At 42.2% G+C, this 5796-nt stretch overlaps 1 pseudogene; it reads left to right on the top strand.

The window, feature by feature from the left end:
* On the top strand, positions 1–119 carry LOC134912077 (5S ribosomal RNA; annotated as a pseudogene).
* The last annotated feature ends 5677 nt before the right edge of the window (positions 120–5796 follow it).

Raw genomic sequence — 5796 nt, 5'->3', positions numbered from 1 at the left:
CATTACAACCATACCTCCTTGGGGACGCCCAACACCGTCCGATCTTGGAAGCTAAGCAAGGTTGGGCCCGGTCAGTACAAGGATGGGAGACCCCCTTGGGAGACCGGGTGTTGTAAATCCGGAGGCGCTGAGGGGATTTTTTCGTCTTTGGGATATCTCTCAAGCTCATGGATGATGCTCTGCTCACATCACCATGGGCACTTCCTCCATAATGTCGACCCATGTATTATCTGCATTGCTTCCGCCTACTGCGCAATTTCCACTCGCCTTCTGCATATTTTCTACTCGCTCCCCTATCGTCCCTATTGTTAATTCTAAATTTTAAATTACAGTATACATTCATGTATATATATATTTTATAGGTAATTCATAGCCCATCTATTCTGATTATGATCCCTTTTAAATGCCATTTTCAGCTATTCAGACGCCTTTTTTATTTATTTATTTATTTACATGCCTTTAATCTATATATTCTTTTCGTTTCTATGTACCCCCCGGGGAGATGCATCACATATGCAAAACCACCTCAAAGGTGCACTCACATCCAAACATAATTGACGAATATTGAACTATGCAAACTGCAGCAGATTAATCTCACTGACAGCAGTTCTTCATTCCGCTCTCTGACAACCAAAAAAATGGCCGCCGCCCATCAAAGGGACAATATACTGAAGATCATACCCGCAGCAGCACTACAACCAAGCTTGAATAACCAAAAAGATGGCCGCCGTCTACAGCGGTGTAAGCACACCAGGTATCCGCATCGCACGGTGCCGAGCCGGCGCATGCGCACAACGGACACAATCCAAACCGGAAGTGGGGCGGAAGTGGGGCGGAGATGACGTTCCACCCAGCCCGGACCGGAAGTCGACGGACTTTGTTGTCTTTTATGTTATAAACGCTATTATGACTACATGCAATATCGTTTTCACTATTGAATATATTATTTGGCCCCCTTACTCCATTCATTACATGTCTAGGTGCTTATTTACGTACTTTAATACCTCCACAGCAACTCACCAATTAACAAACAGGAAGTGATGTTGCTAACACCTCCCATAGCCAGGAGGTATAAATATGCTCTGTCTCTAGCCTCTCACTACCCCTTGATGAAGTCCATGAGGGACGAAACGCGTTTGGTACCACTCTGAACATACCTCCACTATTGAAGTTAAGCTACCTCTCTCTCAATTTTTTACCTATTTTTATTTTTTTTTTTTATTTTTATTCCTTTTTTATGCTCATCCTGCATTTTTTGTACTCACTTTTATACATATTGCTCTTGCTTTTATGGACCTTTCATTGACTTTTGGTATATGTGTTATAATTTTTTAGCCTCAACTCTGCTGCTTTTATACCAGATTTTATTGATTAGGTTGCATTTTTTTAAAAAATTGTTTATATTTTTACAATAATTATATACCCTATTTTAACACCCCCCCCCCCCTTTTTTCAGTGCATTGTATTCTGAGAATAAATTTAATTTTTTTATGTATTTATTGAACACCTGGCTGTTACATTATTATTTCGACACCTTTGGTCGCTTGTAAGTACCTCATCCTTCCGTACCTATATATATATATATATCACACTAGTACTGCAGCCGGACAGGTATATATTATGTAATGACGGACCTGCTGGACACTGTCTGTCAGCACTGCAGACTCCTAAAGTAAGCTACTAGTATCAAGAAGATAGAAAAAAAAAAATAAACCACGGGTAGGTGGTATACAATTATGGATGGACGAGCGACTGCCGACACAGAGGTAGCTACAGCCGTGGACTACCGTACTGTGTCTGCTGCTAATATAGACTGGATGATAATGAGATAAAATTAAAATATATATATATATATATATATCACACTAGTACTGCAGCCGGACAGGTATATATTATGTAATGACGGACCTGCTGGACACTGTCTGTCAGACTCAGCACTGCAGACTCCTAAAGTAAGCTACTAGTATCAAGAAGATAGAAAAAAAAATTAACCACGGGTAGGTGGTATACAATTATGGATGGACGAGCGACTGCCGACACAGAGGTAGCTACAGCCGTGGACTACCGTACTGTGTCTGCTGCTAATATAGACTGGATGATAATGAGATAAAATTAAAATATATATATATATATCACACTAGTACTGCAGCCGGACAGGTATATATTATGTAATGACGGACCTGCTGGACACTGTCTGCAGAATGCGTTTATAAAAACACCACACGACGAGTGTTTAACTTTTTCAGGCAGACAATCACAATATACTGGTGGTCAGCAGACAATCACAATACTGGTGGTCAGTGGTCACTGGTCAGTCACACTGGCAGCAAAAGTGTGCACTGTACTTAAAATATGTACTCCTGCTATAACTGCTCCCCAGTCTCCCCCACAATTAAGCTGTGTGAGCAGTGAGCACTCAGCAGTCAGATAATGATATACAGTATATGATGCAGCACACTGGGCTGAGCACAGATATGGTATGTGTGACTGTGTCACACTGTGTATCGTTTTTTTTCAGGCAGAGAACGGATTCATTAAACTGGTGGCACTGGTCACTGCCACTGGTCACACTATCAGCAGCAAGTAGTACTCCTCCTATATTATGCTCCCCAAAATTTGTGTCTCTCTCTCTCTAGTACTATTAGTCACTCTAAACGGAGAGGACGCCAGCCACGTCCTCTCCCTATCAATCTCAATGCACGTGTGAAAAATGGCGGCGACGCGCGGCTCCTTATATAGAATCCGAGTCTCGCGATAGAATCCGAGCCTCGCGAGAATCCGACAGCGGGATGATGACGTTCGGGCGCGCTCGGGTTAACCGAGCAAGGCGGGAGGATCCGAGCCTGCTCGGCCCCGTGTAAAAAAAGCTGAAGTTCGGCGGGTTCGGATTCAGAGAAACCGAACCCGCTCATCTCTAATATATACATACATACAGGTATAGGTTTTTTACATTATTTTACACCCAGTCCTAATAGTTGGTGCCGACAGGGTCACCCACATACGTCTGTGTCTCCCAAACAGTGTTTACTTTGGAAAAGCTTACACTACTGACCTACTGACACTTAATCTCATGAATCAAATACCATCTGGAGTCGGCAATGCCGACAGAGGGATTCCCATATCTGTTTGTGGTAGAGCACTCACACATGTCGACACGTGTACTAAACACCCACCAACATTGCTAAAATGGGCAGATTTCTGACAGGGAAAACACAGAAACTTTAACCAACTCATTTTATACACGCTCATTATATATACATATATATAGTGCTTCATGGTTGAACCTATAATTGCACTAAATAACTGTGCCCCCCACCCCCCTCATTTTACACTGTTAGCTGTTTAACAGTGTTTTGGCGGGCCCAGCATCTCTGTGAGGAGAAAAGAGGATTTTGGTACTTACCGGTAAATCCTTTTCTCTTAGTCCGTAGAGTATGCTGGGGACTCCAAAAGGACCATGGGGTATAGACGGATCCGCAGGAGCTTGGGCACACTATAAAGACTTAATCTGGGTGTGAACTGGCTCCTCCCTCTATGCCCCTCCTCCAGACCTCAGTTAGAAACTGTGCCCAGGAGAGATGGACATTTCGAGGAAATAATTTATAAACACGGTGAGTGTCATACCAGCTCACACCACGAACATACCGCAGAACGTGGCCTTCAATAGAAAACCAGCCTACAGCATGAAAAAGACACAGCCACATGCTGAGAGAATATGTAACACAACCTGTGTGTCAACACAACCAATAATAAGACACCCCATGCCCTGGCCTGAGTATCGTCAGCAACAGCCTGACAGAGAAGAAACACCACTAAAGTATAACCAAAACCAATAACTGCAGACACAGAACGCACTGGGACGGGCGCCCAGCATCCTCTACGGACTAAGAGAAAAGGATTTACCGGTAAGTACCAAAATCCTCTTTTCTCAAACGTCCTAGAGGATGCTGGGGACTCCAAAAGGACCATGGGGTCAATACCAAAGCTCCAGAACGGGCAGGAGAGTGCGAACGACTCTGCAGCACTGATTGAGCAAACAAGAGGTCCCCCACAACCTGAGTATCAACCCTGTAGAGCATAGCAAACGCGTCTGAACCCGACCAAGTATCCACTCAACAGAGTTGAACCGCCGAGACTCCTCGGTTCTCCGCCCAGGAGGAGCCCCTCTTCCCAGTAAATGGGCCTCCACCGACTTCGGGGACGGCCATCCAGGCGTAGACCGAACCTGCCCAATAGCATCACAGATCCAACGCGTAACTGACTGCATAACACAGTCACCCAATCCATACTGGGAATATATCAGACAAACAGAGCCCCTGTTTCTCCAATCTGAACCAAAATGGCGACCTAAATATTCAAATCCCCAGCAACATCGAGTGAATTTGAATCAGCTAATGCCTAAGTAACCACCGGCATCAAAATAGGCCAAAATCTGCGAAACCCAGAAAACACTCTCTGCAAAACTACTTACCGAGTTCTCAATTCCTTTCAATCCACATGAAAGATCAAACAAGGCTCTTGTGAGACAAAAACCACCACATCCGACACCCGCCTTGCGGATGTCAAAGCCAAGAGCATGACCACTTTCCAAGAGAAAAAAAAGGAAACCAAAAATAGTTGCTTGGTTGGGCGCACAAATGAAATTCATATTGATTTTAATTCCTTTAAAACTTAGCTTTTATTGCTTCACCTTCTAAAATGCCCCCTTTATATGGGGATTACACAGCAAAACATAGAGGTTAAAATTATTACATACAAACATAAACGTGAAAAGAGAAAATATAGATGTGAGAAGATTTAAAAAGGCGGTACTTCCACTGTTACTCTGGCAAGGTGTAAAAATAGGATTACTTATGTAGCACCTGAGTGTCTAGAGTATATTGAATAACAAAGTCCCCTGATATAGTAGGACTTTGATGATAAAAGGAGCAAATGGTAGCAATTCAAGGAATAGTTCTCTGTATTGCATGTGATAATATTACAAGTTTGAAATAAACGTTGTATTTGTGGACGCCATATGTTGACAGGTTCAAATGTGGAGACTCTTCTATCACAATAAATTGATGCTCTAAGTATGATGTGTGTTTGTTGGTGTATTCACATGTGTAATCAATCTTTAATATTCATTGCTTTAGTAAATTGCACACATTCAACTTATGTTCTGTAATCACCAATGTTTAGTGAATTGCACACATTCAACTTATGTTCTGTATCACCAATGTTTAGTGAGATGGACAGGGATAGATATCGTTATGATGAAAGTCCTTTTATTCAGGAGAAGTTCACATAATCATCATACTACCCTGAATAGATATGAATAATAGACTAATCAGTCTCACGGTTACCAGTGTCTCTAAATACACTAATGCTCTCACTGAGATGCTGTGGCAGCCTATATTTCCTGTACTATGCAGCAGGAAAATATTGTTACATTAATTTCTATCTCAGACTCCACCTGTGTTTAGATATATTGTATCAGAGTGTGAGAGCCAATTCCCTTACTTTGCATATCTCTAACTTGTAACATTGGAGTACTGTAGCAACCTGTGTTTACTGTCTTGCGGCACAGGATATGAATTCGCTACTTTAGTAACCTTTCTTAAGGTTATAACTATGCTTAAATGCAATGTATAAGGGTATGTTAGTCAGTTCCCTTCCTTTACGTGTCACTGATTTATACACAAGGGCTGGCAAATCTAACCCAGTCACTTGTACCAGACCAGAACATTCACATATATATACTATTGATCGACTAAACAGAGCGATGTTGCTAAAATATTGTTGTATTGACAACTT

The sequence above is a fragment of the Pseudophryne corroboree genome, chromosome 4 (genome assembly GCF_028390025.1).
Source record: "Pseudophryne corroboree isolate aPseCor3 chromosome 4, aPseCor3.hap2, whole genome shotgun sequence".
In the NCBI taxonomy this organism is placed as follows: Eukaryota; Metazoa; Chordata; class Amphibia; order Anura; family Myobatrachidae; genus Pseudophryne; species Pseudophryne corroboree.
The sequence above is the reverse complement of the archived record's forward strand: the minus strand, read 5'-3'. Positions and strand labels throughout refer to the sequence as shown.